Genomic DNA, 12,340 nt, shown 5'->3' with positions numbered 1-12,340 from the left:
CAGATTCTGTAAGCAAAAGCTCTTCCAATACTTCAGGTGAGGGAGTTTCAGAAATGGCCAGTTTTGAGACAGTTTCACAGCAGAATAGAAAAGTTATTTCCCGGTGAGTTATGCAGCCCCGACAGGGCATGGTTAGTACCAAAGTCAGACGCCTTATCCATTGAGCCAAATCCCACTGCCGTTGTCAGTAGATGTGTTATATTTGGAACATAAGAACATAAGACATAGGTGCAGGAGTCGGCTATTTGGCCCTGCTCCGCTACTCAATAAGATGATGGCTGATCTGATAATGGAATCAGCTCCACTTCCCTGTCCGCACTCCATAACCCTTTACAAAATTATTGCTCAAAAAGCTATCTATCTCCGCTTTAAATATATTCAGACCAAGCCTCCACAGCGCTCTGGGGCATTGTTTAACAAAATTCTGAGAGAGGAAATGTTTGCTCATCTCAGTTTTAAATAGGCAGCACATTATTTTAAGACTATATCCCCTTGTTTTATTTTCTCCTAAGAGTGGAAATATCCTCTCTGCATCCACCTAGTCGAGCTCCCTAACGATCTTATACGTTTCAATCAGATCACCTCGCATTCTTCAGAACTCCAATGTGTATAGGGCCAACCTACCAAACCTATCCTCAAATCAACGCCCTCATCTTCGGAATGAACCTAGAGAACCTTCTCTGAGCAGCCTCCAATGCAAGTATAACCTTTCTTAAAATGGAGAACAAAACTGTACGCAGTACACTACGTGGTGACCTGTACAGTTGCAGCAGGACTTCATTGTTTTTATACTCTATCTCCCTTGCAATAAATGCCAACAAGCTATATGCCTTCCTGATTACTTACTGTAACTGAATAATAACGTTTTTGTGTTTAATGCACAAGGACCCCCAGGTCTCCTTTTATTGCATCACGTTTCAACGTTTCTCCATTTAAATTGTGGGCCATGAAATTCCGTTTTCGCCTTCCCGCGGGCATTTCAGAGATAAAATACGCATCTACATTAAGCTGTTGACCACGTTCGACTTTATTGAGGACTCCTTCGACTCTGCTTTGCAGCGTGTGCACGGCCTGGAGCTGGAGTCACATGGCTTTGTGCAGCCAATCAGGTGAGGTATCATATTAATAGGAGTTCCGCAGGATCCTATACTCCTGTTACTATGATTGTGATAGAGCCTGAAACACTAAAAACACAGCCCCAAACAGCTAAAACACTTATAAAAAAAATAATTACACTACTTCCATTTAAATTAAAGTTAATAATATCTTTAAAAAATTCACGAATTTTAACATTTTCTTTAACAAACTTACCGTTGTGGGGAGGCTTTTTAATGATAAAATATGTTTCAATAACTTTATTTTTATATGTTTCTTGCTTTTTAAAACACTTGCGCCTGTAAAAGTCAGCTATGCGCCTGCTTTTTCAGGCGCAAGATTTTTGAGGACATTAGTAAGAATAATTATGGGGAATTTCCACCTACAAGTGTCCTTGCTCCAGGGATACGGCAAGTCAGAAACTTGCACACTGAAAACCGGCATTTCCGATGCCTTCCCGGGTCCATAGGAACTCCGTACAGACCCGGGGAAGCCGGAATTTCAGGGCCAATATTTGCTTTTCTATTATTTCTGCCAAAGTTGATAACCTCACATGTTCCCACATTATAATCAATCTGCCTAATTATTGCCCAGTCACTTAGCCTGTCTATATCCCTTTGAAGGTTTGTTTTGTGCTGCTCACGATTTGCTTTCCCACCCATATTTGTATCATCAGCAAACTTGGCTACTTTACACTCGGTCCTTTCATCCATGTAATTAATACAGATTTTAAATAGTTGAGGACCCAGCACAAATCTCTGCGGCACTTCATTAGTCACTGTTTCCCATCCAGAAAATGACCCGTTTATCCTGACTCTCTGATTTCTGTTAGTTAGCCAATCCTCTACCATGCTAATATATTACCGCCTACCCCGTGAGCGTTTATCTTATGTAGTAACCTCTTATGTGGCATCTTATCGAATGCCGTCTGGAAATCCAAATGCACCACATCCTCTTGTTCCCCCTTATTCACTCTGCTCGATATATCCTCAAAGATTTGCAGGATATTTATCAAACATGACTTCCGTTTCATAAAACCATGTTGAGTCTGCTTGATTCAATCATGTTTGATCAAATGTCCTGCTACTGCTTCCTTAATAATGGACTCCAGCTTTTTCCCAACGACAGATGTTTGTCTAACTGGTTTATAGTTTCCAGCTTTGCGTCTGCCTTTTTATTTAAATAGGGACTTTACGTTTGCGATATTCCAATCCGCTGGGACTAACCCAGAATCGAGGGAATTTTGGTAGATTACAACCAAACCATCCATTATCTATGCTGCCGTTTCTCTTAAGACCCTAGGATATAAGCCATCAGATTCAGGTGACTTGTCCGCCTTTAGTCCCATTATTTTACATCTTATTACTTCATTAGTGATAATGATAGTGTTAAGTGCCTCCCTCCCTATAGCCCATGGATAATCCATATTGGGATGTTTTTAGTGACTTCTACCGTGAGAACTGATACAAAATATTTGTTCAAAGTCTCTGCCACTTCCCGGTTCTCCATTATTAATTCCACATTCTCATCCTCCAGGAGACCAACATTTACTTTAGCCACTCTTTTCTTTTTTATATATCTGTATAACTCTTATTATCTGTTTTCTATATTTCGTGCAAGTTAACATTCATAATCTATCCTCTTTTAATCATATTTTTAGTCGTTCTTGGCTCGATTTTAAAAATGTCCCAATCCTCTGTAATCGAACGAGTGGATAATTGGGCGAGCGTGATGTAACAGGTGGCCTAAAAGTTGCTGCAAAATAATTCAGAAGAATTTCAGCTGAAATGAACTCCAATCCGAGCGGATTACGATCAAATGCCTACACTCACTGATTCACTACGAGTAGGGCTCGAACCTACTCGGGAACAATTCCATAAAATTCCGAATCCAACGATTTAAGCAGATTAATAGTGCAGCTAGCACATTGAATTTTTAAGCATACACCGAGTGAAGCAGCACTGACAGCACAACCATTTTAAACAGACAAAGACTAATCCGAGTCTGACAGCACAACTTGATGTCGCTGTATTACGCAGTATAAAGCGGGATAGGCTGAATCACTTTCGGCGGAAAATAAAATGTGAATCCCTGCTTGTCTCAGCTAATCAGCTCGGTGGTCAAGGGGTATGATTGTCTCTTTGATAGGAAAATAATGGAACCCTTCCTAATAGAAGAACATCTAGAAACCAAAAGTATAAAAATGAATTATCAGCATTGATTTCAACAGGGAAAGTCCTGCTGGACCAACCTCACATACTTTTTGAAGAGGTAATAGAGAGAGTAGACCTTGATAAGGCAATAAGTGTGATGTATCGAGATTTTCAAAAGATCTTTGCTTTGATACCAAATAAATGCCTACTGAATACGGTCAGGGGATAAGTAGCAGAATGGATAGCGAGCTCGCTTCAAGACTGCAATCAGAGATTGGACATAAACGGTAGCTATTCACATTGGCAGAATGTCGGCAGTGGTTTTCCAAAAGGATCAATGCTGGGACCATTATTGTTCACAAATTATAATAACGATTTAGATTTGGAACTAAAAACAGAATTTCCAAATATGTTAATGATACCAAATTGGAGGAAATTTATACTGAGAAGGACTGCAGCAAATTAAGGACAACACTGATAAACATGCAGAATGGGCACATCATTTTCAATGAAGTTCCACACACATAAATGTAAGTTATTACATTTTGGTGGGAAGAATATGGAGGTCACTTATTACTTGGTGCAACTGACTCTCGGGGGTGCAAGAGGAACAATAGGATCTCTCAGTATAACAACTCACTTAAATCGTGACAGAGTTTAGCAAGGCAAAATAAAGGTAACTAAGAGTGGAGATTATTTCCAGTGTTATAGAATTGCAAAGTAGGAAGGTTATGCTGAACCAGTATTGAACCTCGGTTAGACCACACTTAGAGTACTGCATGCATTTCTGGTTATAAAGATGATATAGAGGCTCTTGGGAGGGTGCAGAGAGGATTTACACGGACGATACCGGAAACGTGAGGTTATTCATAAGAGGAAATAATGAACAAGTTAGGGGATTCAGAAGCAACTTCTTTCTGGAAAGAGTGATGAGAATGTGGAACTCAAAATGCAGGAGTGGTTCAAGCGAATAGTATAGATAAGTTTAAGGAGAGGCTATACAAGCATATGAGGGAGAAAGGAATAGACGGCTATGCTGATAGATTTAAATCAGGAAAGACTCGAGAAGATTCGATTAGAACATAAAAGCTGGCATGGTTGGATTAGGCAGAAAGGCAGCGTAGTCTATGCTCTCCTTTGTAAGCCTATACATTTCCGTTATCTGCAGCATTAGGCATTGGATTCAATGACAAGCTCTCTGGGTATATGTAGGGGTGTCTGGGTCACGATAAGAACTTTCAGTTTCTGGATCTCGTTAGATGCTGTCTGGGTCTGTGTTGCAGCTGCCTGTGTCAGATTGTGAGCTGACTGTGTCTGTTTAAGTGTTGTCCGTGATTGCGGAGGAGCGTCGTGATTTGTATTGCAGCTCCATGTGTCAGGTTTGGAGCTGAATTGGTCTGTGCAAGAGTTGTCTCTGTTTGTGTTGGAGAGTCTGCGTCCGTGTTGGAGTGTGTCGGTCTGTGGTTGATCTTCCTGGGTAGATGTTGCTCTGTATTGGCGTATTTGATTCATTGCCGATACTGTCTTGATCTTCAAATGAGGTGTCTGGGTCTCCGAAGCTAGCTGTCTGGCTGGGTGTAGCAGCAGTCTGGTCCTTTGCTGGAACAGTCTGCGCCCGTGTAAGAACTGATTATCTCTGTGTAAGAGCTCTCTTGGATCTGTGTTGGTGAAGCCTTGGCCAGGGTAAAGCTGTCGATGTCTATGTAGAAGGGAATTAATCTGTCTCGGAGGTCCCTATGTCTGTGATAGGAGCTGTATGGGCCTGTGTAGTAAAGTTTGTGCCTGTGCTGTTGATCCCTGCTTCAGTGTAGCACCTGCCTGGTTCTGTACAGGAGCTGCCTGCTTTCACGAAGGAAATGTCAGTGTCTCTGTCGAAGCTCTCTGGAAAGGTTTTGGTGTTGTCTGTGGCTGATGAGGATATGTTTGCTCCTGTGTAGTTGATGCTGGGTCTGTGAAAGGAACTGTCTGAATCTGTAAACAAGCATTTTGATGCTGTGTATGAGGTTTGCCTATCTGCACAGGAGTGTCTGCATCTGTGCAGTTATGTCTGGCTCGGTGTAGGATCAGTACCCCTCTGTGCGGGAGCTGCCTGCGTCTGTTTAACCGCTGTCTAGGTCGCTCTAGGACAAGTTTGGATCTGTGAAGGTAGAGTGTGGGACTGTGTAGGAAGATTCTGAATCTGTGAAGGTGGAGTCTGGGAATGTGAACGAGCAGTCTGAGTCAGTGTTGCAGCTCTCTGGGTCTGTGAAGGAATAGTTTGGATCTGTGAAGGAACATAGACATTTAGAAATCCACAGCGCTGACGGAGACCACTTCGGCCCATCGTATACGTGCCGGCTGACAATGAGCCACAAGGCACTTTGATCAACAACATTGAAGGCTATATATGAACCTGTGATGATTAACAATGGCGGAATGATAAAGAATGCCCAACCTAATAAGTCCGCACCGCACAACTGCTACACCCCTTCCACCGAAATCTTATACACAGCACCATAACTGGAGCCATGTGAAATCATGTGAGAAGCAAAAAACAGAAAAAAAAGCAAGCTAATGTGGGAAAAAAAATCGGTGTAACTTCCTCTCCATCTTGTCGATTGAAATTAGTCCAGGAGATCAACTTGGCCGTATTGGATTCCCTGCAGTACTTACCATTATATCTGCGCCAGCCAACAAGAGGTTATCCAGCCTATTCCCACTTACCAGCTCTCGGTCCGTAACTCTGCAGGTTACAGCAAGGACATTATAATTGACTTTATAAAGCATTGGTCAGGCGGCAGCTGGAATACTGTGTGCCGTTCTCGTCATCACATTTCAGAAAAAAGATGGAAATCCGCTGGAAAGGGTACTGAGGAGATTTCCAAAAATAGTTGCCTGGACTGGAGAATTTGGGTGATGCGGAAAGATTGGAAATGCTGAGTCTGCTTTCTTTGCAACAGAGGAGGCTGAGGGGAGATTATATTCAGGTGCATAACTGTATGAGGACCCTAGATAGAGTTGGTAGGAAGGACTTGTTTCCCTTTACAGAGTGGTCAACAACCAGGGGGAATGGTTTTAAAGTAATTGCGGGGTGTACCACTTCCCCTCTCTCGGGAGCCTCCTATCAACAAGAGCAGGCATTGATGATGAGAGGCAACACCGCCTCCAGTGCGCCAGTGCAGCCTTCGGCCGCTTGAGGAAAAAAGTGTTTGAAGATCAATCCCTTAAAACTGTCACCAACTCATGGTCTACAAGGCTGTAGTAATACCCGCCCTCCTGTATGGCTCAGAGACCTGGACCATGTACAGTAAACACCTCAAGTCGCTGGAGAAAACCACTATCGATGTCTCTGCAAGATCCAGCAAATTCCCTAGCAGGACAGATGCACAAACATTATCGTCCTCGTCCAGGACAGCATACCCAGCATTGAAGCACTGACCACATTTGATCAGCTCCGCTGGGCAGGCCACGTGCCAGACACGAGATTGCAAAAGCAAGCGCTCTTCGAGGAAATCGTCCACGGCAAGTGAGCCAAAGGCGGGCAGAGGAAACGTTACAAGTACACGCTCAAAGCCTCACTGATAAAGTATGACATCCCCAATGACACCTGGAAGACCTTGGCCATAGACTGCGCGAAGTGGAGGAAGTTCATTCCGGAGTGTCCTGAGCTCCTCGAGTATCGTTGCCGAGAGCATGCAGAAATCAAGCGCGGAAGGAGCGTGCGGCAAACCAGGCTCCCTTTCCATCCTTTCCCTCAACAAATATCTGTCCGACCTGTGGCAGAGACTGTAGTTCTCGTATTAGACTGTACAGCCACCTAAGAACACATGCTAAGAGTGGAAGCAAGTCTTCCTCGATCCCGAGGGCTGCCTATGATGATGAATTAGGGGGAGTGTTAGACGAGTTATGAGGGTAAATATCTTTACCCAGGGGGTCCTGGTAGTCGGGAACTCATTGCCTGGATGGGCGGTAGCGGCAGAAATCCTCACACCTTTTAAAAATACTTGGATGCCACTGATAGTGCTGTAACCTACTTAGAGCTGTGAAAGGGAGAATTAGGCTGGAAAGCTCTTGGTCGGCCTGCGCAGACACGATTGGCTGAAACGGACTCCTTCCATGCTATACATGTTTGCGTCTCCTACATTACAACAGTGAATTAAAAGTAATTAATTTGCTCAGAACCGCCTTGTGAAGTGCTGAGGTGAATGTCGCTGTACAAATGCTAGCATTTTAATGTTAAAGTGACTTAAGAAAGGACGCAGCGTTGAGGCAGGTTCGCTCAGTTGGTGAGAGCGTCGTACTAATAACGCAAAATTCGCGGGTTTGAACTCATTACGGGCCATCTATTATATTTTCGGAGTTGCGGTTAGGCTGCAAGTATTTTAGAGCAACTTAAACATTCAGGAACGAAAATCACACCGGAACTATAGTATATTGAAGTAACGCTGCAAAACATTAGTTCTGCCGAGAGCTGATAGCCCTGCGGAGTGTTTTCAGCATTTCATGAATAATTCCATATCCTCCGGGGATTTGTGACTTCTCGTATTTCAATCAATGAAAGGCTCGCTGCCGCTGATTGGTTTGCAGTGCAAAGTATGGAACTGATCAAAATGCAATTCCGCTGTGTAATCCTTCATTCTCATCATTAGCCTGCTGCAAACGGCAGGGGCCACGTCGCTTAATGGATAAGGCATCTCACTTTGATGCAAACGCTGATGTTATCAGAAAATCGCAACGTCAAATGCTGCCGCTGTTATTTTGTCAAATCTTGTTCAACTTTATGAAACCAAACCCCGTTCCCACTCATGAACGGAAGGTGATTTCCTCCCTAACAAAGCAGGGATCTTTATTAAAAGGCATTTTTTCATGCGGTGTATATTTCTCACTGATTTTTGCAGATAGTTTATAACAAACCAACAATCAAGAATTAATACTGATAAATAATTAGTGTTTCCAGTTCGAACAACAGCTTCGCGTCTATCAGTGTAATAAAGGGCAGTGGAGGGAATTGTGGTCAGATTCCAGTGATATCCACAGGGAGTCGAGTAAAAAAAAAAGTCGCCTGTTGAATCACTGCGAGGAGGATTCAAACTTTTAAATCCAACGCCTTAACCTCTCGGCCATCGCAGTTACACGATAACGCTGTTTTAATAGTCCAATGGTTGGTGCAAATTATCAGAGAGACTGCCTGCATGCTTGACCTGTTGCCTCTCCCAGACGATGTGAAAATTAAATCGGAGAATCATAGAATCTCACAGCAAAGAAGGAAACATTTCGGTCAGAACTGAAATAATTTACATTTCGGGAAATGTAAATGAACAGACTGGGGAGCTTCTTTCTAGAAAAACAAGGGAGAAATATTTTTAACATTATGAAGGTATGTGATCGGCTTGATGTGGAGAAAATGTTTGATATAGTGCAGGATTTCAGAACGGAGGTCACCGCTAAATTCAGTTGGCAATTCAACAGTAACTTATTTACCAAAGAGTGGTTAGAATGTGGAAGATGCTACACAAGCAGTAGTTGAGGCGAATAGCACAGATTTTTTTCGAGGGAGTACCTAAGCACATGACTGAGAAAGCAAAAGAACAATATGCTGTTAGGATCAAGTGAAGTCGGGTAGTGTGGAGCATTAACTTCAGCAACACCAGTTAGGTGCAATTGTCTCTTTCTGTGGTGAAAACTCTATATAACATCGAAACATAGAAATATAGAAAATAGGTGCAGGAGTAGGCCATTCGGCCCTTCTAGCCTGCACCGCCATTCAATGAGTTCATGGCTGAACATTCAACTTCAGTACACCATTCCTGCTTTCTCACCATATCCCTTGATTCCCCTAGTAGTAAGGACTTCATCTAACTCCTTTTTGAATATATTTAGTGAATTGGCCTCAACAACTTTCTGTGGTCGAGAATTCCACAGGTTCACCACTCTCTGGGTGAAGAAATTCATCCTCATCTCGGTCCTAAATGGCTTCCCCCTTATCCTTAGACTGTGTCCCCTGGTTCTGGACTTCCCCAACATTGGGAACATTCTTCCTGCATCTAACCTGTCTAACCCCGTCAGAATTTTAAACGTTTCTATGAGGTCCCCTCTCATTCTTCTGAACTCCAGTGAATAAAGTTACGTAACACACATTTTAAACAACAACTTATATACAATTAGCGCCTTGAAATTAGAGAAACGTCCATGGTGCTTCACAAGAGTATTATGCGATACAAATTTGACACCTAGCCGCTAAATACAAGTTAGCGCAGGTGACTAAAAGATTAGTGAACCAGGTATGGTTGACAATGAGGAAGAAAGCTGTACATTGCAGGAAGATATCAAAGAACTGGTCAGGAGTTTAATGGAATTTAACACGGAGAAGTGTGAGATAATGCATTTGGGGAGTGCTTATAGGGAAAGCGAATAAACATTAAATGTTAGGCCACTGATGAGTGTAGAGGTGCAAATGACCTTGGAGTGCATGTCCACAGAATCCTTGACGGTAGCAGGGCCAGTAGATAAGATGCTTGGGAAGGCTAGACAGAAACAAAAAGAAGGCGGGTGGCGCTGTTGGTTAAAGAGGAAATTAATGCAATAGTAAAGAGGACATTAGCTTGGATGATATGGAAGCGGTATGGCTCGAGCTGCGGAATACCAAATGGCAGAAAACGCTCGTGGGAGTTTTGTGCAGACCTCCAAACACTAGTAGTGAGGTTGGGGACTGCATCAAACAAGAAATAAGGGATGTGTGCAATAATGGTACAGCAGTTACCATGGGCGATTATAATCTACATATTGATTGGGCTGAACACATGGTAGCACTGCGGTGGTGGACGATTTCCTGGCGTGTATTAGGGATGGTTTTCTAGATCAATATATCGAGGGATCAACTGGAGAGCTGGCCATCCTAGACTGGGTGATGTGTAATGAGAGGGGGCTAATTGGCAATCTTGTTGTGCGAGGCCCCTTGGGGAAGAATGACCATAACATGGTCGAATTCTTTATTAAGATGGCGAGTGAAACAATTAATTCAGAAACTAGGGACCTGAACTTAAGGAAAGGTAATTACGATGGAATGAGGCGTGAATTGGCAAGAATAGACTGGCAAATGATACTTAAAGGGATGACGGTGGATAGGCAATGGCAAACATTAAAAGAGCACATGGATCAACTTTAACAATTTACATTCCTGTCTGGAGTAAAAATAAACGGGGCAGTTGGCTCAACCGTGGCGAACAAGGGAAGTTAAGGATAGTGTTAAATCCAAGGAAGAGACATATAAATTAGCCAGAAAAAGCAACAAACCTAAGGACTGGGAGAAATATACAATTCAGCAGAGCAGGATTAAGGGTTTAATTAAGAGGGGGGAAATAGAGTACGAGAGGAAGCTTGCCGGACACATAAAAAATGAGCGCAAAAGCTTCTTTCGATATGTGAAGTGAAAAAGATTAGTGAAGACAAACGTCGGTCGCTTGCAGTCGGATTCAGGTGAATTTATAATGGGGAACAAAGAAATAGTCGAGTAATTGAACAAATACTTTGGTTCTGTCTTCATGATGGAAGACACAAATAACCTTCCGGGTGTATTAATGGACCGAGTGTCTCGTGAGAAGGAGGAACCGAAGGATATCCTTATTAGATGGGAAATTGTCTTAGAGAAATTGATGGGATTGAAGACAGATACATCCCCGGAGCCTGATAGTCTGCATCCCATAGTACTTAACGAAGTGGCCCTAGAAATAGTGGATGAATTGGTGATCATTTTCCAACAGTCTATCAATTCTGGATCTGGGTAGCTAATGTAATATCACATTTTTAAAAAGGAGGGAGAGAGAAAATGGGTAATTATAGAATGGTTAGCCTGATATCAGTAGTGGGGAAAATGTTGGAATAAATAATTAAGTATGATATAGCAGCGCATTTGGAAAGCTGTGATAGGGTCGGTCCAAGTCAGCATGGATTTAAGAAGGGAAAATCATGCTTGACAAATCTTCTGGACTTTTTGACGATATAACTACCAGAGTGGACAAGGGAGAATCAGTGGATGTGGTCTATTTGGACTTTCAAAAGGCTGTTGACAAGGTCCCACATAAGCACATGGTATTGGGTGTAATGTACTGACGTGGATAGAGAACTAATTGGAAGACAGGAAGCAGAGTGTCGGGATAAACGGATCCTTTTAAGAATTTGCAGGCAGTGATTAGTGGAGTGCCGCATGGCTCAGTGCTGTGATCCCAGCTCTTAACAGTACATTAATTATTTGGATGAAGGAATTGAGTGTAATATCTCCAGGTTAGCAGATGAAACTAAATTGTGTGGCGGTGTGCGCCATTAGGAGGACGCTAAGAGTCTGCAGGATGACTTGGGCAGGTTCGGTGAGTGGGCAAATACATGGCAGATGCAGTATACTGTTGATAAATGTGAGGTTATCCACTTTGGTGGCAAAACATGAAGGCAGAATATTATCTGAATGGCGGCAGATTAGGAAAAGTGGGGGTGCAACGCGACCTGGGTGTCATGGTACATCGGTCATTGAAAGTTGGCATGCAGGTTCAGCAGGCGGTGAACAGGGCAAATGGTATGTTGGCCTTCATAGCTTGGGGATTTGAGTATAGGAGCACGGTGGTCTTACTGCTGTTCTACAGGGCCTTGGTGAGACCTCACCTGGAATATTCTGGTCAGTTTTGATCTCCTAATCCGAGGAAGGACATTCTTGCTATTGAGGGAGCGCTGCGTAGGTTCACCAGACTGATTCCCGGGATGGCAGGACTGACATATGAGGAGAGACTGGATCAACTGGGCCTTTATACACTGGAGTTTAGAAGGATGAGAGGGGGTCTCATAGAAACGTATAAGATTCTGACGGGACTGGACAGGTTAATGCGGGAAGAATGTTACTTATTTTGCGAAAGTCCGGAACCAGGTGACACATTCTTAGGATAAGGGACAGACCATTTAGGATAAGATGAGGAGAAATTTCTTCACTCAGAGAGTTGTTAACCTGTTGAATTCCCTGGCGCAGAGGGTTGTTGATGCCAGTTCATAGGATATATTCAACAGGTAGTTAGGTATGGCCTTACGGCTAAATGGATCAAGGGGTATGGAGAGAAACAGGAACGGGGTAC

The sequence above is a fragment of the Pristiophorus japonicus genome, unplaced genomic scaffold (genome assembly GCF_044704955.1).
Source record: "Pristiophorus japonicus isolate sPriJap1 unplaced genomic scaffold, sPriJap1.hap1 HAP1_SCAFFOLD_312, whole genome shotgun sequence".
Taxonomy (NCBI): domain Eukaryota; kingdom Metazoa; phylum Chordata; class Chondrichthyes; family Pristiophoridae; genus Pristiophorus; species Pristiophorus japonicus.
The sequence above is the reverse complement of the archived record's forward strand: the minus strand, read 5'-3'. Positions refer to the sequence as shown.